At 45.9% G+C, this 22,510-nt stretch overlaps 1 protein-coding gene across 2 annotated transcripts in view; it reads right to left on the bottom strand.

Annotated features, from left to right (window-relative positions):
• The window catches only part of C1H20orf27 (chromosome 1 C20orf27 homolog), a 162,155-nt gene that overhangs the window by 84,929 nt on the left and 54,716 nt on the right, over window positions 1–22,510 (bottom strand). The gene's annotated exons all lie outside the window — the stretch shown is intronic.

Below are 22,510 nucleotides of genomic sequence, written 5' to 3'. Positions count from 1 at the left end.
ACTTGACGTCCGTATGGATGAACAGGAGGCCCTTCTTAAAGAGCTGGAAACTGCAAAATCTGACTCGACACTCGGCATGGCTTCGATATCTGACAAACTCGAAGATCTGGAAAACAGATCACGGCGCTATAATATTAGACTGCGAGGGATTCCGGAAACAGCAGAGTTCGAAAACAGTATGACCACAGCTCAAAGCTTTTGCAAATTTCTGCGCGAGCAATCTTGTGCTGAGACCAATTACAGTGACCATGAGGCAACAGACGCCATTTTAATCGAGCGTGCTCATCGGTCTCTGGGAGCTCGGAGAGATGGTAAATCTAGAGACATTATCTTGAACTTCCAGAGCTATCGCCAAAAAGAGCACATCCTCAGTATCGCTCGCAAGAAAAAACTCTGGGAATGGCAAAACGTCTCGGTGGCGGTTTTCCAGGACCTGGCTGCCTGCACGCTACAGAAAAGGTACGAGTTACGCTCCGTGACGATGGCTCTCCAACAAGCGAATATTAAATATAGATGGAACTTCCCATTCGCTCTCACCTTTCAACGAGGAGGGACGACTTACCGTATTAAAACTGTTCCTGAAGCGGTGATCGCCTTGCGGGAGGCGGGCATACCGGCGGAGCTCCCTGCGCAGCCAAAAGACATTCCTAAGACACGCCTCGGCAAGGCTCCAAAATGGCAGCGAGTCGAACGGCCTAGAAGAAGAGCAGCGCACAGGAGTGGCAAGGGGCCGGATAGTCTCTCGGATCAAGGTTGAACTCTTAGCGCAGGAGGGGCCTGAGCAATTTGAATTCGCCTGCATTCACTCTCCTTCTGTAACGGGAGTTGAGGATGGGGCGACGATGTGCGACCTTTTGTTAAAAGAACGGTTTGTGTACTTTGAATTTCAGCGGCGCCAAACCGGATAGAAGGACAACATACTAGTCAGTGGAGCCGCGATGTTGACTTAAGTTTCGGGTTCTAAAAATTTCTTTTATTATAAATATGCTTGTATCAGGGGTGGGGTGGGGGGGGAGGTGGGAAGGGATAGCTGCTTGCTCGTGATGGCGAATTCCCTCATTAGGGGATCCGCGGACCGAGACATGCGGATCAAACGGATACACTGGGTTTCCTCCCTCCAGCAGACTGCACACCGTCTTGGTAATAGGGCTACTAGCCTTTCTTTTTATTGCTATGTCCAAATTTTTTATGCCATCATTTTCCCTAGGGGAGGAGGCGCTGAATTAGGTAAAACAGAGCTCATGCACGATGGCTATTTTTTCCTTTCCATACTTAGTCCTTAACCATGGCTATTTGAATTGCAACATTTAATGTTAAAGGTCTTAATATTTATAGAAAACGATATCTCTTGCAAAAGGACCTTAAGAGATTGAAAATTCATGTTATTTTTTTTACAGGAAACACACATACGGAAACGGCATGAGCGTTTGTTAAAGTTTAGAGATTTCCCCCACGTTTACTTAGCTGCTGCAGGGAAAACCCACAAATACACAGGCACTGGTATTTTAATATCCTCGGAGCTTTTATTTGATCAGCTAGCTTTGGTCACTGACGTAGAGGGTAGATTTGTGCTTCTTAAAATCAAGGTGGGCAATGATATTTACACTCTTATCTCTCTCTACTCCTCAACGGCCAACCCAGCGGCACTATTACCCACTATACAGGGCTTGCTGCGTACACACAGTGATGGGCATGTCATCTGGGGAGGAGATTTCAACTTTACCCTCTCTCCTGATTTAGATAATTCCCATGGGGGAGGATCTGGCTACTCCTCTTCACACCAGAAGGCCAGGGGTTTGACGTGGACTATAATGAAAGAGGACAATTTGGTGGACCTTTGGCGCCACATTAATCCAAAATCCAGATCTTACACTTACTATTCCAAACCCCACAACACATATTCCCGCATAGATTTCTTCCTGATAGACAAATGTTTAGTTGTCAAGATACGAGGGTGCGAGGTGGAACCTATTACCTGGTCCGATCATGGGATGGTGTGGTTTGATTTACCCACTCAGAATGATCTGGGGGGGACAGTTATTCTGGAGATTGAATGTTTCCCTTTTGAAGAACAAAACATTTGTTCAACAGTTATCCCAACAACTCACTGAATATTTTCAAATGAACGCCACTCCAGATATATCTTGGAGCAGCCTATGGGAGTGTTCGAAGGCCATAGCCAGAGGTATTTGTATCACTAAAGCATCCGCGGATAAAAAGGCGCGAGAATGCAAATCCCAGCAGCTACAGGTAGAAATTGCCCGCCTTGCGGAACTACACTACCAAAATCAGTCTTCTAGAGTGTACAGACAATTGACAGAGGCCCGCTATCAATTAGCTACCTTACATGATAAACAATTAGCCTTTAATTTAGAGAAGATGCACCAAAAATTCTATGAGGGTAGCGATAAAGCGGGCAAAGTGTTAGCTCAGCAAATGAAGGCCCGTGTAGCGCAAAGTATCATCACAAAAATAAAAACTAAAGAGGGACTGATTACCAGAATTCCCACTGAAATACGGCAATGTTTCACAGAGTTTTATGCATTATTGTATAGTTGCAACGATCAGATTCAGGAAAGGGAAATTGCTAACTATTTGGATGGCATCACTCTCCCTATTCTGAGTCCTGCACAGCAACAGGCCCTGGACGCTCCTATCGCTAGCACAGAAGTACAATGGGTCATTAAATCCCTGAAAAGTGGGAAATCACCAGGGTTAGATGGACTGCCCGGGGAATATTATAAGTCCTTGTTGGACTGTTTAAGCCCTCATCTCATTGATTTCTTTAACCACTTACGCGAGGGAGGCGCCCTGCTGGCTCAGTCCAATACGGCAGGTATAACGGTGTTACCTAAACCGGGTCGTGATCCTTCTATATGCGGTTCATATCGACCGGTATCCCTAATTAATCAGGACCTGAAAATACTAGCTAGACTCCTTGCCATGAGGTTAAATAACTATCTCCCAGATTTAGTTCACTCGGATCAGGTGGGATTTGTTCCTCACAGGATGGCAGCTGACAATGTGCGGAAAATTTTAGATCTAGTATGGTGGTCTAAGAAGGAGACTGTACCCGCTGCTCTGTTGTCTATTGACGCAGAGAAGGCTTTTGACATGGTCCACTGGCCTTTCTTATTCCACACACTGTTAAAGATGAATTTCGGACCATCTTTCATGACCTGGGTGTATCAGCTATATAATGCTCCACAAGCAGCGGTTAAAGTTAATGGGGGATATGGTGATAGATTTGCAATTCAGAGGGGTACACGTCAGGGGTGCCTGCTGTCGCCCCTGCTTTTTGCTATTTTTCTAGAGCCTTTTGCTACTAGGATTCGGAGATCCGCGGCCGTAACGGGCATTCCTTTGGGAACCGAAGAATTTAAATTATCACTTTTTGCTGACAACATCATGTTTACATTGTCGCATCCTGTGCATTCCTTAAAAGCTGTGGAATCTGAGTTGCTTAGCTTCAGTGGAGTATCAGGATTTAAGGTAAACTTAGAAAAGTCGGAGTTATTGAATATCAATTTATCCCCGGGAGATGTACAGCAAATTTCCGAAACGTTTTCGTTTCACTGGGCGAAACGCTCATTGAAGTACCTGGGTATAAATATTAATAACAGGTTGGAGGATCTTTTTGATCTTAATTACCTACCGCTGACCAAGGCCATAGACAGAGACCTAGACAAATGGCATAAGGGCACCTTCTCATGGCTCGGACGGATAGCCATCGTTAAGATGAATATCCTACCCCGATACTTGTACCTTTTTACTACACTACCCATATTGCTGTCTAACACTTACCTGCGCAAGACACAACGCAAGCTATTTCAATTCATATGGCGCAAAAGGCCCCCTAGAGTGGCTCGGCGGACCTTGCATCAGCACAGAAAACGGGGAGGGCTAGGAGTCCCAGATTTACAAGCTTATTACATAGCCGCTCAACTGAAGGCGGTACTTGATATGCATAAAACTGTTCACCCCAAACAATGGGTACAGGCCGGACAAGCGATGATGGGTGTAATACCCATGGCGGCCCTACCCTGGCAACCCAGGTCTTCCTGGACTCCTGTTTCTTGTATCCCCTGGTCTCTAGAAACCACACTAGAAGTATGGGAAAGATATAGAGGGAAGGTGGTGGGGATTTATCATTATTACTATCAATCGCATATAGCTCATAATCGGCAATTCGAGGTGGGACACCAATCCCGAATCTTCCAGGTTTGGCATCAGAAAGGTATATCCACTCTGGGTCATTTGCTTCAAGGAGGGGAAATTATGACCTTGGCCCAATTAATGGACACTTATCATTTGCAGGCCAATAGCTTTATGCCTTATGCTCAACTCAGACACTTTCTTATAGATTTACGGCTTAAGCAGAATATAAGAACTACAAGGTCATTGTTTGAGAACATGTGTATTAATGCTGATAAGGTGCCTAAAGCAGTATCTAAAATATACTTGATGCTTATGTCTGAGGAGGGTCCACTACCTCCTCATTTGCTCAGGTGGGAAAAAGATTTGGGTATACCGATGTCCACCCAGTTATGAAACCAGATATTTCAAACAGCGAGTAAATGCTCTGTGTCTGCGCGCCTACAAGAACATAGCTATAAGATGTTGTATTGTTGGCACCTAGATCCAGTGAAGCTCCATACTATTTACCCTTCTGTGTCACCCCTCTGCTGGAGACAGTGTGGGGAACAGGGTTCTTACCTCCATATCTGGTGGGAATGTAGGATGATAATTTCTCTTTGGCAGGGCGTGAGCAAGTGGCTGTCCCAACTATTTGACAAGTCAGTCACTCTGACGCCTCTGACCGCTCTCTTGAATGCACCCATTGACTCTCTCAATGTAGCGCAACAAACGCTGAGTGTACATGTGCTGATAGCCACCCGTACCACTATTGCACAATATTGGAAATCAAGTAGGGTACCCACAGTTACTGAGATCTATGCGAAATTGCAAAAGCACAAAAGGCTGGATTATTTAACTGCAATACAATTTGACCGGACAGATAAGCATTTCAAGATATGGAAACCCCTTCAGCCACCCGTAACCGTTTAGTGCGGGGAAGCTACCAATATTCAGGTTTTTGTTTTATCACCTTTTTGGGGGGCATATCGTATGGGACTGGATTTACTACGCATCGTGCAGTCGCGTATAGCTGGACTTTGGGACAATATCCGCTAGACGTGGCCACAACTAACGCCTTGCAGGGATGCTATGCGAGAGGCTATACCTGTTGGGTTATTCCTTATCTGTGGACTTGGGCGGAATAATGGACACCTAATTGGGCGTGTTATTGGAAATTTTGTTTGACTACAGATCCTAGGACATGCCAGATGGCAAATAGCATAACTGGAACTATTACCCACTTCACGCATGCTCTGTAATGTCTGCAGGGGGGGGGGGGGGAGGGGGGTATGTACAAGTTATAAGCATTGAGATCTGTGTGAACATATGTATGCTTAATGTGAGCCAGTAGGATACGGAACGTATTCCTGATCTCTTTGCATACGGGTAATATAATGTTGTTTGCATTGCATTGTTGTTTGCACTGTATTGTTACTGCCATTTGTTGTGAACAGTAAAATTTAATAAAGTTTAAATTGAAAAAAAGAATAATGGAAGGGTCTGTATAAAATAGAAAAAATTGTTAGCAAAGGTTGTCAAAATGCTTTACAAAACAGAGCATCTGTATGTCACTGCTAATATTCGGGCCGATACAGTAAGGTGCGGTAGAAAGAGGTGCGTTAGTGCCGGGTGCACCCGCGTTTGCCGCACGAACAGTTCAGATCACATACCGTTCGATACTGTATTTAAATGGCATGCAAATGCAAGCCGTGTCCAACGCGCGTCCATGAAGCACAATCGATTTTACTGTATAGGATTACAGAAGGGGTTGGCTCTCAACTCCATCAAGGTTCAGGTGGCCGCTCTGGCCTGCTTCGGAGTCAAAGTGGAAGATTTCTTCTTTGGAATTTTCTTTCTTCTTTGGTTTGAATACTCTAATGCGGAGCAAGCATGTATACAGTCCCAAACTGCTATGAAGACGGAAAATACTGAAGAGCAGTATATGTACTGGTGATGACGTCAGATTGAAATCTGACTCCGTCTCCAACTGCTATCAGGGGCACACTATACCCACTGGTCTTGAATCCATCTGCTACATGCTAGGAAAGGGTAATTAAAAGCGAGGACTGAATGATCTGTCTCCTGTGGTCTCCAACTAATGAACTGGATTGCAGAATGAGAAAGTTCTTTTGTTATGTGATTACAAATTTTGCATTCCTGAGTGCCATGCCATATATAGGCTATATGCATATAGGCTATATGCCATTTCTATATACCCACATCTAATATTTAATTTTAATTTTATTCATATGTTACAATGTTCCTTATATTTATTGTTTAATCAACTGTTCTCTTGTTACAATGTAAAATAGGGCAGTTCCGGCTCTATTCAACCTGTTTTCTGGAAACCGATGTGATATCTCGATCGAATGTCGGTATACAAAAGAAATAAATAAATAAATAAATATAAACTAGGGCGCAATGTAACAGAACACCAATCCAAATAGCATATACCCTTAAAATGTATAAAGCAACGCAACTTAACTGTAACAAACATGGGATTTCTAACCCACTTCTCGGTTACTTTCTCATCATTTTGTTCCCCTCTATATTTATTTAATTAGATTATTATTATTCTTTTCAGGTACTTCCTTCCCCCCTTCTTCATAAGATCACTGTAATGTAATCTGCAGTTACCATGTATACTCAAATACTGTCCTCTTGTTTTACCTGCTTATTTTGTTTGAACTTAATGAAGGAAGCATATTAAGCTTATCCAAAAGATATTTCTTTTTTTTGTTTATTAACCTTTATTTTCACACAAAACAAAATGAAGAAAGTATTTTTTCAGTCAATGCAAAATAAAGGTGAGGAATTTGTTGCAGAAAGATAAGAGTCTAGGCTAGTATTACAGCTAGATTTATTGACAATTATTAGAGCTAGGTCCATTGACAATTATTAGCTAAGTGAGGATCTCCATCTCTTACTTCTGACAGTGAACACAGAAAGGATCTCCCCATTAAATGAACTGAACTAGCCATCATCTGAGACAAGATACTCAGAGCTGATGGAAGCACTAGGTGGACTAGGCAGCCGTCTAGAACGCCACTGATTTGGGGTGGCATCGGCACAATCCCTCCTTCTCGCCCATGTGACTTGAAAGAGAAAGCACCACGGTGAGGACCCACACAGGCGGTAAAGTAGAGACCATGCTGATGCCAGCGGAGGCAGGAAGAAGAGCACATCCTTGCTGCAAGAAGAGATGGTCCCAGCCCGTGCAGCAAGAGCAGCAGCAGATGAGTAGTGCGGCCCCACCCACCCAGGAAGCAGTAACATTAGCCCTGGTCCCTGCACCACTGTAGGAAGCGGAGCCGGAGACAGAGAAGTGTCAGAATTTGCAGGCCTAAAGCAAGAGGACCCCAGGGGCTGAAGGACATAGTTGTTGCTGTTGGCCTTATGGTGCAGGAAGGAGGGGCAATGAGTGAGAGAGCATGTCTGTATGTGTGAGTATGTATTTGTGTGTGTATATATGAGAGAAAACGTGTGCAGAGAGGCATTATGACAACTACCATTTTATTCGCCATTTCCTTCCTAATATTTCCTAACATTGTTTGCTTTTTTGACTGCCACAGCACACTGAGCAGACTATTTCAATATATTATCCAGTATGATGCCTGGGGTGGTAATGCCTAATGTAGAACCTAACATTGTGTAACCACAGCAAGGATTATTTTTTCCTATATGCATCACCTTGCACATGTCCACATTAAATTTCATCTGCCATTTGGATGACTAATCTTCCAGTCTCACAAGCTCCTCCTGCAATTTATCACAATCCGCTTGAGATTTAACTACTCTGCATAATTTTGTGTCATCCGCAAATTTAAGCACCTCACTTGTGCCCCTTTCCAGATCATTTATAAATATATAAAAAAGCACCACTCCTAGTACAGATCACTGAGGCACTCCAGTTTACCTTTTTCCACTGTGAAAACAGACCATTTAACCCTACTCTGTTTCCTATCTTTTAACCAGTTTGCAATACACAAAATAATATTGCCTTCTATCCCATGACTTTCTAGTTTTCTTAGAAGCCTCTCATGAGGGACTTTGTTGAGTGCTCAAAGATCCAAGATAGGGCGAAGGCCCCCTGATTTTTTGGGGATGAGGAAGTATTGGGAATAGAAACTGTTCTCCATTTGATTGGAAGGCACCGGCCGGATAGCCTTCTGTTGAAGGAGGAGTGAAATTTCCTTCAGGAGCGATGGAATTTGAATCCATGGAGTCTTGGGATGAATGAGATAAGGTAGCGTTGGAATGGAGTTGAAACGCAGATGGTATCCCTGTGCTACAATACTCAATACCCATTGGTCCGTGGTGATATGGGACCATTGGGAATGGAACAAAGATAGTCTTCCTTCTACATAAACTGCTGTTGTGGCAGGTGAACTTAAAAAGATTGTTTATGTGGTTTGTTGAGTAGCCTGAGGTTTTTTTGTGGCCTCTGGGTTCTCGGATGTGGTCTTTGTCCCTGCATCTGTGATTGAGAACACTGTTGTGGAAAGGCTGTGGTCTATAATTGGATTGGTAGGGTTGATAGTACCAGTATGGTCTGCGGTAGTATGAACCTCTTTTATATTGGGGAAAATAACGCCTGGATGTAGACGGGGTGTCTAAAGGAGCCGCTAAAGACTGAACTGCAATATTCTGTTCTTTGATTAAAGACATGGTCTCCTGAAGTTTCCTCCAAATAGGTTGTCAGGCCTACATGGTAAATTAGCCAGACTATCATGAACATCATCCAGTATACTGCTGGCTCGAAGCCATGCAAGGCGTCTAGCTGAGACTGCGGTTGCGGATGAATGTGCTGAAGTGTCAAACGCTTCATATGAAGTGTGCAACAAATGTCGCAGACCTTCCTGAAAATCTAGGAATGGCTGAGGTAAGGAAGAATCTCCCTGTGAGGCGTGTGGTAAGGGCTGCAGCTTTTGCGTACAGTTGAAAAGATATTGGATGATATAAAACTGATGATGATTAATGTGAGAATTCAGCATTGAATTTTGATAGATCTTCTTTGCAAAATCATCCAACAGTTTATTATCTTTTCCTGGAGGCGTATTAGAGTAGAGCCTGTTCTTTTTGGCTCTTTTCAGCGCAGATTCTACTACTATTGAATTATGAGGGATTTGAACATGTGAGTAGTAGGATGTCTTTTGCATTCTGTATTTTAAATCCAGTTTTTAGAAAACTGGGGTGAGAAGGAGTGGGGTATCCCATGCCTTATCCATCAGGCCCTCTAAAATCTGATGTGGAGGTACAGCAGTGGGCTCAGATGGGACATCTAGTATTTGCAGAATTCCCATTACTTCCATCTCGGGTATGGAAGTTTTCAAGTTTCTATGTTGAGAGCTAAACCCAGCTTCTCCAAGAATTTAGCGTACGTAAGATCTTCAGGAGGTGACGTTGGCTGAGGTAGCTCTTGTGGAGGATCTGAAGGAATACCCGTTAACTTCCCGGAGATAATGGTGGAGAGAACACTGGAGAAATCGTGTGTGTTGATGACATAGGAAAATTGGAATGTGTCAGAGACAGTAGATTTGGAGGTGAAGAAGGAGAAATATGTGGTGATGCAGGATCTTGAGGATCCTGTGGAAGAATATTTGGATCCGGATGTAAACCCTGGAAAAAACTGTATAATAGAGAAGTGATGTGAGACATTGTTTCTTCAGCCATTGGGTGGGAAGGATGGTCAGGTGGTCTTGTGGATTTTTTGAAACACTTTACCGGTGTTTTTTGTAATTGAGATATTGGTCTCTTTTTGGGACGTGGAGGTTGAGAAAGTATATCCGATGATGAGTCCCAATCTCCAGTTGGTTCATAAATGATAAGGTCGGATAATACCGAGGAAGGAGAGTGGTGATCTCCGTGTAGGGATGCCGAGTGTTGCTGAGCAGATCTGGCTGAAGATGATGCCCCAGATTGCGGTGTATCATGTTTTGTTTTTTATGTCGATTTTTTAGGTTTTTCAGGTAGCCTAGGGATTGTCTTTGGGATTTCTGAAGGAGTATGAGTAGTCTTTTGATGCTTGTGAGTGGGATGCGTCGAAGCCTTTTTAGGTGCGTCATAGCCTTTTTAGGTACGTCGTGATGCGTCGATGCTTTCAACGGGGTCGACGCATGCGGAGACGGACGAGACAGAGTAGGGTGATTCGACGCAGGTTCTGACGGCGCATGCGTCGAATCAGAAGCGGCGCTCGACGCAATCTTCGTGGTTGACGACGCAGTCTGCGGCTCACGGCTCTCCGAAGCCGAATATGCACGTCGAGAAGTCTCAGACCGGGGTTTTTGCTTACCCGGGGAGGACTTTGTTGATCTTCCATCCGCCGGAGAGGGGGCATATGATTGTCTCACCCTCTCCATTTTTTCTGCCCTCTGTCTTCTTGCTCGCGGGGACATCCTTCGAAGTCCCTGCATGCGGCCTGATCATTATTGGGACCAAGGCATAAATAACAATAGTTATGCCCGGTCACTGACATGATCTTACTGCATGAGCAGAACTTTAATCCTGGGCTTCTAGGCATCTTTCCTCTTCGTTTCTTCGTCGAGTGAAGTTTTTGTCTCCTGAAATGATGAGAGAGAGACAGAGAGAGTTCCACACGTCCATGCAGTACAGCGGAAAACAAAAGCTGAGGGAAGCTCGAGGAGCACAAGAAGTCGTGATCATGCGCACTTCAAAGCTCTTTGAGCTTTGAGAGAAAGCTCCGCCTTTATGACATCACGGATGACATCACCCACTATGAATGGCTAAATGCCCTGCTTATCGACGGAAAAAAATGTAGACTTGTGAGGCAAGACTTCCCTTGGGTAAATCCATGCTGGCTGTGTCCCATTAAACCATGTCTATCTAAATGTTCTGTGATTGTATTCTTTATAACAGTTTCCATGATTTTTCCCAGCTCCGGAAGTCAGGCTCACCAGTCTACAGTTTCCAGGATCTCCCCTGAAGTCCTTTTAAATATTGAGGTTACATTGGTCACCCTCCAGTCTTCAGGTAAAATGGACGATTTTAATTATAGGCTACAAATTTTCACTAATAGGTCTGAAATTTCATTTTTTAGTTCTTTCAGAACCCTGGGGTGTATACCCTCTGGTCCAGGCGATTTACTACTCTTCAGTTTGCCAATCAGGCCTACTATATCTTCCAGGTTCACCATAATTTGGTTCAGTTAATCTGAATCATCACTTGAAAACCATCTCCGGAACGGGTATCTTTCTAACATGCTCTTTAATAAACACCAAAGCAAAGAATTTGTTTGGTCTTTTCGCAATGGCCTTATCTTCTCTAAGTGCCCCCTTATCCCCTCGATCATCTAATGGTCGAACCAACTCCCTTGCAGACTGCCTGCTTCAGATATATTTAAAAAATTTTCATTATGAGTTTCTGCCTCTATGGCTAAATTCTTTTCAAATTCTTTCTTAGCCTGTCTTATCAATGTCTTATATTTAACTTGCCAATGCTTATGCCTTATCTTATTATCCTCTGATGGATCCTTCTTCCAATTTTTGAATGAAGATCTTTTGGCTAAAAAAGCCTTTCACGCCTCATTTTTCAACCTTGCTGGCAATCGTTTGGCTTTCCTTCCATCTTTCTTAATGCGTGGAATACATGTGGACTGTGCTTCTAAGATAGCATTTTTAAACAATGTCCATGTCTATTGCACACTCTTTACCTTTGTAGCTGCTCTTTTCGGGGTTTTTTATTTATTTATTTATTAACTATTTTCTTCATTTTTTTCTGTTTCCCTTTTGAAAGTTTAGTGCTAAAGCATGAATTTACTTATCGCCCCCTTCCTGTCATTCAGATTTGATCATGTTATGATCACTATTGCCAAGTGGCCTCACCACTGTTACTTCTCTCACCAGATCCTGGTCTCCACTGAGAATGAGATCTAAAATTGCTCCCTCTCTTGTCGGTTCTTGAACCAATTGCTTCTTAAAATTATTTATTCCATCTAGGAACTTTCTCTCTCTAGCATGTCCTGATGTTACATTCACCCAGTCGTAATAGAAAATAAACCCATAATGGGAAATCTCTCATTATTATTGCACTACCAATGTGGTTAGCCTGCCTAATTTCTCTTAACATTTCACTGTCCATCTCAACATTTTGGCCAGGTGAACGGTAGTATACTCCTATTGCTATACTCTTCCCCAACACACAAGAGATTTCTCCCCATAAAGATTTGATTGTGCATTTATGGGTAAATAAAAAATCCCCGCACGCACATGGACGCGGCAATGCGCACATGTTATAAAATCCAATGCCCATACACACCCAATTTTGTATCGGCGCACATGGGGGGGGGGAGGGGGGAATTTTTTTAAAAAATTCAAACATGGCTTCAGAGCAGTGGTAAGTTTTGCACATTGGCAGCTGGCCGGTACGCGCTTCCCTGGGACAGAGCCTAATGGCCACTGTCCTGGTCGACCCCGCCCCACCCAGACCCTGCCTTGGCCCATCCCTTTGACAAAGCCCGGCCCTTCTGTGTGTACCAGGAGATATGCGCGTGGCCAGGCTGTTTTTAAAATGTGCTCGGCCCAGCCACGTGCATATCTCCCGGGATTTGTGCGCGCAGGGCTTTTAAAATCGGGCCCTTAGTATCTTGCAGGATCTTTATCCTGTTGGACTCTACGTTATCCTGGACATAAAGCACCACTCCGCCACCAAGTTGCTCCTCTCTATCATTGTGATATAATTTGTACGCTGGTATAGCACTATCCCATTGGTTATCCTCCTTCCACCAAGCCCATACCCACACATAAATTACAATAAGCTAATATCTATTCCAAGTGTCCTTTTTACTTTTTTTAAATAGGGTTTTCTGGTTGGCAGACAGCAGTGCATGTAAATAAAGTTGGGCTCATAAGTTTAAATAACTCTGGCAGAATTTGTGCATATGTAATATTTTAAGAAAACATGAGTGATCAGACAAAACACTTCTGTTATTGTTAAAGTGTTTCAAATTAAACAATTATGCATCAAGAATAGCACTATCATTAAGCAACCCATAGCAATAAAGAAAATAATAAAATGGTCCTGTTCAAAAATTTGCATACCTTTAGTTCTTAATGTCTTGTATTACCCCCTTTTATATCAATGACTGCTTACAGTCTTTTGTGATAGTTGTGAATGAGGCCCTTTATTTTCTCATGTGGAAAAGCTGCCCATTCCTCTAGGCAAAAGCTCCAGATCCTATAAATTCTTTGGTTGACTAGCATGAATTTTATGTTTCCGTTCTCTCTAAAGTGGTTCAGTGATGTTGAGGTCAAGAGACTGTGATGGTCACTTCAGAACCTTCACTTTCTTCTGCTGCAGCCACTGAAGGGTCGACTTGGCCTTATGTTTTGGATCATTGTCATGTTAGAAAGTCCAAGTGCGCTCTATGCGCAGCTTCCTGGCTGATGAATGCAAATTCTCCTCCAATATTTTCTAAGATGTGCATTCATCCTGCCATCAATTTTGAATAAGTTACCTGTGCTGCTGTAGCTCCCACCCACCCCACCCCCAAAACAGCAGAGATCCACCTCCATGCTTCTCATCACTCCTGAAGCTCAGAGATGCCCCGCGCCGAGCCTATGGCCACCAAGAAGACCTCTTTTAGGGTGAGGTCCTTGAGTGAGGCCTGGCGCAGAGGTTCGAAGGGGGGCCCCGAGAGAACCCGAAGGACCAGGTTGAGATTCCAGGAGGGATAAGGATTCAGCACCGGAGGCCGTAAGTGTTTAACCCCTTTGAGAAACCTCGTAATGTCCAGATGAGACGAGAGGTCTGACCTTCTCGTGGTGCGAGCTAACGAGGCCAGAGCGGAGACCTGCACTCGCAGGGAATTGTAGGCGAGTCCTTTCTCGAGGCTATCCTGGAAAAAAGCCAGGATCTGATGAACCGAAGCAGTGGCCGCATAAGAACCGTGTTCGGAGCACCAGACCTCGAACACCTTCCAGACCCGCACATAAGCGACCGACGTCGAGGCCTTACGCGCCTTGAGGAGGGTGTCTACAACTGGGACAGCGTAGCCCTTGCGCAGGAGTCCCCGCCTTTCAAAAGCCAGGCCGCAAGACAGAGGTGTTCTGCCTGGTCGGAAAATACCGGCCCCTGACGAAGAAGCCGAGGCAGATGGGAGAGTCGTAGGGGACCGTCCACCACAATGTTGAGCAGGTCTGCAAACCACGGGCGACGCAGCCACTCCGGAGCCACAAGGATGACTGTCCCGTGATGGGTCTCTATTCTCCTTAGAACCTTGCCCACCAGAGGCCACGGGGGGAAGACATAGAGGAGGAGCCGGGACGGCCAGGGAAGCACCAGGGCGTCCACCCCTTCTGCGCCGTGCTCCCTCCTTCGACTGAAGAACCGAGGGGCCTCGGCGTTGGAGAGCATTGCCATGAGATCCATCGAGGGCGTCCCCCAGCGTCGGGTGATGAGAAGCATCGCCTCGTCGGAGAGGGCCCATTCTCCGGGGTCCAGCGTCTGCCGACTCAAGTAGTTCGCTTGGATGTTGTCCACCCTGGTGATGTGCGAGGCAGCTAAACGTTCGAGGAAGCGCTCCGCCCAAGCCATCAGACGGGCGGCTTCGAGGGCCACCTGACGGCTTCTGGTGCCGCCCTGACTGTTGATGTAGGCCACTGTGGTTGCATTGTCCGAGAGGACTCGTACCACCCGGTTTCTTAGCAGGGGGAGAAAATGGACGAGTGCCAGACGCACCGCTCTGGTCTCCAAGCGATTGATCGGCCAGGTTGCTTGTTCCTTTGTCCACTGTCCCTGCGCCGAACTCTGTTGACAAACTGCTCCCCAGCCGGTCAGACTGGCATCGGTAGTGACCACCACCCAATCCGGTGTCTCCAGAGGGCAGTCTTGAGCCAGGTTCCGTGGGTCTAGCCACCACCGCAAGCCGTTCCTGGCAGTCGAGGGGAGAGGAAGGACAACCTGGTAGTCCCGTGACACGGGTTTCCACCGCGAGAGCAGTGCCGCCTGCAGGGGCCTCAGGTGCGCGAAAGCCCACGGTACCAAGTCTATTGCAAAGGCCATGGATCCCGGGATTTGTAGATAATCCCAGGCCGTGTGTTCCGGAAGAGACGCAAAACGAAGGATCTGCTCCCGAAGGGATTGAGCTTTGTCTGGACATAGGAAGATTTTGCCCTGAGCTGTATCGAAGCGGGCTCCCAGGAAGTCCAGGCACTGGGCGGATCGGAGGCTGCTCTTGCTGAAATTTACCACCCAGCCGAGAGACTGAAGGAGGCGAACCACTCTGTCGACTGCCGCCTGCCCCTGTGAGAGGGTCTTCGACCGGATGAGCCAGTCGTCCAGGTAAGGATGGACCAGGATCCCCTCTCGCCTTAACGCGGCCGCCACTACCACCATGACCTTGGTGAAAGTTCTGGGGGCGGTCGCCAGACCGAAGGGCAGGGCCTGGAATTGAAAGTGTTGGCCCAAGATCTTGAAGCGAAGAAACTTCCGATGAGCCGCTAGGATCGGAATGTGCAGATAGGCCTCTGTCAAATCCAAAGAGGCGAGGAACACCCCCTGGTGAACTGAGCGAAGGGTCTCCATGCGAAAGCGGGATATCCGGAGCACCTTGTTTACTTCCTTGAGGTCTAGGATGGGGCGAAACGTGCCGTCCTTCTTGGGAACCACGAAGTAAATTGAATAGTGTCCCGAGCCCACCTCTCCGGAGGGGACGGGCGATATGGCTCCGAGGTCCAGAAGTCTGTCTAGAGTCTGCCGCACCCCCAGGCGCTTGGGACTTGAACCGCAGGGAGAGAAGATGAACCTGTCTCTTTGGGAGGCGTACAAACTCCAATGCGTAGCCATGCCTTAGGATGTCCAGGACCCACTGATCCGTGGTGATGTTGACCCACTCCTCGTAGAAAAGAGAGATGTGACCCCCGATCCGGGGTAGCGAGGAGTGGGCTGGCCTGGCATCATTGGGGAGGCTTGCCAGAGGTTCCTTGCGTCGAGGCGTCACTAGGAGATCTGCGGCCACGAAAAGGCCGGGGCCACGACTGAGACCTGGACGAGAGCATCCTGGGACCCTGTTGCCTGGCACCCTTATATCGACATTGGGTGCGGGAACGATTCCTGGATGAAGAGGACGGACGATATGATCGCTGGTGGTACTCGGGCAGCCGATGTACTGCATTTTCTCCCAGCGATTTGATGATCTGGTCCAGATCTTCGCCGAATAGAAACCTGCCCTTGAAAGGTAGGGCGCCCAGACTTGATTTGGAAGAGGCATCCGCCGCCCAGTTGCGGAGGCATAGGAGGCGTCTGGCGGAGACCGCAGACACCATGGTCCTTGCTAGGACGCACAGCAGGTCGTGGAGGGCGTCAGCCCCGTAAGCTATGACGGCTTCCAGACGATCCGCTTGGGCCGCCTCATCCGGTGGCAATTGTTGAGAGGTGAGAAGCTGCTGCACCCACTGGAGACCAGCCCTCTGTGTGAGGGAGCCGCAGATGGCTGCGCAGACTCCCAGCACCGAGACCTCAAATACCTTCTTGAGGCAGACTTCTAGCTTCCTGTCCTGGAGGTCACGGACAGCCGTGCTCCCTGTGACCGGGATCGTAGTTCTCTTCGTGACCGCGGAGACCACCGAGTCAACCTTGGGGACCTTGAGGAGATCCAGAAAGTCTCCTGGGAGTGGATAGAGCTTGTCCATAGCCCTGCCAACCCGGAGGGAAGCCTCCGGGGTGTCCCACTCTCTCACCAGGAGCTGCAGAAAGGAATCATGGATTGGGAAGGTCCAAGCCAGGGGATGCAGGCCCGCCAGGACCGAGTCCCCCTTTTTGCTGGAAGAGGTGATGGTGGGAGCCGGAGGACCTGGCGGTTCGGCGGGAGGATCGAGGTCCAACTCCTGAAGGACATGCGGGATGAGGTCCACCAGCTCCTCCTTACGAAAGATCCGGAGGACACGCAGATTGTCGCATTCCAGATGAGCTGCCAGGAGCATGTCATCATCCGCCGTCGACGCCGGGTCTCCCTCCGGGTCCGGCAATGGCGCCCCCCCAGGGGAAGAGACAAGTGCACCCTGGGCCCCCCCCCCCCCCGCAGTCCTAGGAACTGCGACCGCTGCGCCCGCCAGCCGGGGGACCTTAGAGGGCGGAGGATCCGAGACTGGACCCCCCGGATGCTGCATACTCTGCAAGTAGGCCTTGTGCATGAGCACCACAAAATCGGCCAAAAACACGGAGGGAACCGGGGGGGCGCGCGCGAGAGGGGGTCCCTGGGGGGCTCTGAGGAGGATAATGGAGGACCCGGGTCCTGAATCGGTGGCGACAGGAGCGAGAAATCTCCCTGCGCTCCTTCTGTGTCAGAGCAAACGCTGCCTTCCAGCTCCAAGATGGCCGCCGCTCCCGCCAAAGGAGGGGGCGGGGCTGTCCCCCGAGCCCCGCGCCTCAGGCAACTTCCCCGCCGCGCTCATCGGAGCGGGGCTGGTCTCCCCACCAGGGAGACACCTGCTGCAGAGCCCCTCCCGCGATCCTCCCGACCCCGGGCCGCCGCAGGAGGAGCATCGGGAACGCTGCATAACGCGGGCCCGGGGGGGGAGGGATCAACAGCACGGGAAAACCGGAGCCGGGAAACGCCGCGGGAGGAGCGGGCGCGGCGCACCCTCGCTCAACTCTGTAGCCCCCCCCCCCCCCCCCGCAAAGAGCCGCAGGGGAATGTTACCTCCCTGCCGTGTCGGCCCCGGGGAATGTAACGTCACGGGGCCGGGGGAGTAAACTGCGGCTAGGAGGGGGGGAGGGGCTGGCGCCACCACCATCCACCCCCTGCTTCACCAGGACGAGAAGAAATCCTGTGCTGCGAAAAAGAAATAGACAGCCAAATGGGAGGACTTACCCTGGGCAAGACAGGAGAAAGAAGAGAGAAGACTGAGAAAACAGTCCTGCTGGCAAGAAACAGGGGCTCAGAGGAGCCCAGCCAAAGATCACAGACAGATCTCACTTTTTTTTTTTTTTTTTTTTTTTTTTAACTAAAACAGGACCTGCTTGATCCAACCTGAGAAAAAGAAAGAAGAATATGTGGAGAAGATCCACCTGACAGGGGAAGCACCGGGTTCCCCTACTCACATCTGCTGGAGTCAGAGAGATACTGAGGATCTGGGGAGGGTGCACCAGCTTATATGCCAGCACCCTCCGAAGTTTGCTCTGACTCCATCTGCTGGTCGGGGGACATAACCCACCGTCTGGACTGATCCTGGTACGTACAGGGAACTATGGACTGCTTGAGAAGGAAATCAGTCACCACCTTAGGCAGGAACATTTCTAAAAAGTTTTTGCAATCACCACATCATTATGTCTTATCCCCCTTTCATCTTTCAGTACCTGAATAAACAGGGCACCTCCCATAGATTTAACTATACTTGCTAAACTCTTTCCAATTTTGTTGCCAAATCTGAACAATCTATACTTTTGTTATAATCAAGTATTAGAGGTTCTCTGCTGTACAACTGCATTCAAATTATTTTGTGAAGAGAAAAACTGTTCTTTATTCTTTAAAGACAATTTGCCAGCTAACTTTAATCTGGCTTTCCTAAATTGCCTTTCCAACTGGGAGTGTATTACTGTTCAATCTTTTCCACTTAAGAATAGTAAAAGAAATAATATGACCCTGCATCATTGCCTTTGCAATTTTCCAAAACAATTTTGGTGTCCCCAAATGCTGATTATGAAAAAAAATAATCTTTCCAATTAAGTCCTAAACTCAAGGTCATATAACAAATAAGCTGGCATTCTCCAGTGATAGCTCTTATTTAATCTTCCAAACTGAAAATCCACAGTCACAGAGGCATGATCAGAAATGGCCAACATCCCAATCTCCAAAGAGTGGCGATCTTCTGAAATCAACAGTAGTCCAAATGACCAGCAAAGATGGGCTCTGGAAATGTGGGTAAATTCCTTTACTCATGGATGCAATACCCTCCCCAAGAGTCCTAGAAGAGTACTTTAATAAAGCTCACCACTACTGGAATGCAGAATACTGGCAGACCTTCAGAGGGATGAAGATACACTGAGATAGCAATTACATTATCACTAATCAAATTAGATGTCAAATCAGAGTTTGAAAGATTGAGAAGGTATTGTAGTAAGGTGGGTGTTTCAGAAAGAAAAAGATTTTGGTTTTGAGATTTACACCATAGAAAGAATCTTTTCCATTAGAAATTTTTAATAAAACTGCTTTGATATCTGAAGAGAACAGCATGAATACTAAGATTCAGTGCTCAACATCCATGCTGTTAGTGTTAGAAAGCAAAGCATTGGGTGAAGAAGCACACACTATCTTCCATATCTTCTAACCCAGTGATATGAATAATTTCAGTTATTGCCAGTCTTTGAAGCCAAGGAAACCAGGCTTGGCATGACCAAAAAGGGGCTATTAGAATTATTTTCCCTTTGACTCTCCATAGTTTTAGGATTGTTTTCACAATCAACAGAACTTCTTCTCAAGGCTGAAGAGTCTGAACCTCTTTAGCCTTTCCTCATAGGGGAATTGTTCTAGCCCCTTTATCATTGTGGTTACCTTTCTCTGCACCTTTTCTAATTCTGCTATGTTTTTTTTTTAGATGTGGTGACCAGAACCACATACAATACTCAAGATGAGGTTGCACCATGGAGTGATACAGAGGCATTATGATATTCTGTTTTATTCTTTATTCCTTTTCTAATAATTCCTAGCATTTTGTTTTCTTGGCTGCTGCCTGACACTGTACAGAAGATTTCAATGTACTAGAATCTTTTCCTGAATAGTGACTCCTAATGAGGAACCTTGCATTGTGTAGCTATAATTTGGGTTACTCTTCTTTAAGTGCAATACTTTGCATGTGTCCACATTAAATTGCATTTGCCATTTATATTCCCAGTCTCCAAGTTTTGCAAGGTCCTCTTGCAAATGCTCACAATCCTCTTGCAATTCAACAACTTTGAATAATTTTGTCTCATCAGCAAATCTGACCACCTCACTCGTTGCCATTTCCAGGTCATTTCTAAATATATTAAAAAGCAGTGGTCCCAGAACAGATCCTTGGGGCACTCCACTTATTCCCCTTTCTCCATTAAGAAAATTTACCATTTAGCCCTACTTTCTGTTTTCTATCTTTTAACCAGTTATCAATCCACAATAGGCCATGGCCCCTCATGACTTCTTAATTTCCTAAGTCGTCGCTCATGAGGGACTTTGTAAGTGCTTTCTGGAAATCCAGATATACTATATAAACTGGCTCACCTTTAACCACGTTTATTTATGCCCTCAAAAAATGTAGCAGATTGATCAGCTTCCCTTGCTTAAATCCATGTTGGCTTTGTCCCATTAAGCTATGCCTATCTATATGTTCAGAAATTTTGTTCTTTATTATAGTTTCTACCATTTTGCCTAGCAAAGACATCATACTCATTGGTCTGTAGTTTCCTGGATCACTACATGATCCATTTTAAAAAGTGAGCTTAAACTAGCAATCTTCCAATCTTCAGGTACCATAGAAGATTTTAGTAATAGTTTACAAATTACTAATAGTCTGCAATTTTCATTTTTCAGTTCTTTCAACACTCTGGGATCTAAATCATCTGGGTCCAGGTGATTTGCTACTCTTTAGTTTGTCAATTTGCCTTATTATGTCTTTCAGGTTCTCAGATATGTTTCAGTTCTGCTGAATCATTAACTTTGAATATAATTTCTGGCATGGGTATCTCTCTTGCATCTTCCTCAGTGAAGACCAATGCAAAAAATTAATTTAATCTCTCTCCTATGGCTTTTGTCATCCCTAAGTGTCCTTTTTATCCCTTGATCATCTAATGGTCCAATTGACTCCCTTGCCTTTTTATTTAGAATATACTTGAAAAATAATTTATTATAAGTTTTTGATTCTACAGCAAGATTATTTTCTAATTCTCTCTTTGCATCTAACTTGCCAGTGCTTATACTGTTTCCTTCATTCGGATCCCTTTTCCATTTCTTGAAAGATGTTCTTTTAGCTATTATAGCCTCTCTCACTTCACACCTTTTAACCATGATGGTAGTTTAGCCTTCCTTCCACTTTTTCGAATGTGTGAAATACATCTGATCTGGGCCTCCAAGATGGTATTTTTAAACAATGGCCATGCCTGATACTTTTGCAGCTGCTCCTTTTAAGTTTTTTCCTAACCATTTTCCTCATTTTAACATAGTTGCCCTTCTGAAAGTTAAGCCAAATTTTATCATGTGATCACTACTGCCAAGTTGCTCCAATACTGTTACCTCCCGCACTGAATGCTATGTTCCTCTAAGGCAGAGCTTTCCAAACTTTTCATGTTGGTGACACACTTTTTAGACAAACATAATTTCATGACACGGTAATTCAGTCTACTAGGAAACCAGAGGTTAAAGGTTAAACGAACAAAACATATTTTGACAATTTATGTATGTTTCCTTAAATATATACATAAATAAAATGTTTCACGACACAACCTATCTCATGAAAACCTTAAATTTATATTAAAAATATATATTCCAAGATTCATGTTATTGTTATAATTTATGAGAAACAATAATAAAACAAATTGTCTGTCCCCCACACACTCATCTCTCTCCTCCCCCCAGCTCATGTCTGGCCCCCACACACTCATATCTCTCCCCCTCAAGCCCATGTCTGTCCCCCCAGCATGTTTGCCCCCAACTCACTCATCTCTCTCCCCCCAGCACATGTCTGGCCCCCACACTCATGTACCTCGTCTTTTTGATTGTTGCCAGTTAAGTGCTTCACTCCCTTCCATGATCACCAGACACTGCTGCTTGCAGTCAGCACTCCTCATGGCCAGGCCTCATCGGCAGCAGCAGCCAATGCAAGGATGGCTGGGCTCGTTCCACCCACCAAGCCCCCCAAAAAAACGCGATTGACAGCAAAAATCACCCAATAATAAGCAACCCATAAACTGAAAAAAAAAAGTGAATCTCTAGAAAAAAAAAAGCCCAAACTCGCATCAGAGTTGACCGGGCTTGCGCGACACACCTGCACACTGCAGGCGACACACTAACGTGTCCCGACACACAGTTTGGAAAGCTCTGCTCTAAGGAGTAGGTCTAAAATAGTTTCCCCACTTGCTGGTTCTTGTACCAGCTGCTCCAAGAAGCAGTCATTTATTTCATCTAAGAACTTTACCTCTCTACCATTTCCTGATATGACACTGAGGTAACTGAAATCACCCATTATTACTGTGCTGTTTGTTTTGTTAGCTTCCCTAATTTCTTTTATCATCAATGTTTGTAAGTATTGTTTTAATCTTCGAGAACAATAGGTAACCTTCACAACAACATGTGCATACATTAATGCATTTGTTCCAGAAAACTTATTACCCAGTTATGCATGCCCAATTTATATTCCTATGCTTCATTAAACCAATAAAGCACAAACCT

The sequence above is a fragment of the Rhinatrema bivittatum genome, chromosome 1 (genome assembly GCF_901001135.1).
Source record: "Rhinatrema bivittatum chromosome 1, aRhiBiv1.1, whole genome shotgun sequence".
NCBI lineage: Eukaryota > Metazoa > Chordata > Amphibia > Gymnophiona > Rhinatrematidae > Rhinatrema > Rhinatrema bivittatum.
This window is presented reverse-complemented; position numbering and strand designations above follow the sequence as displayed.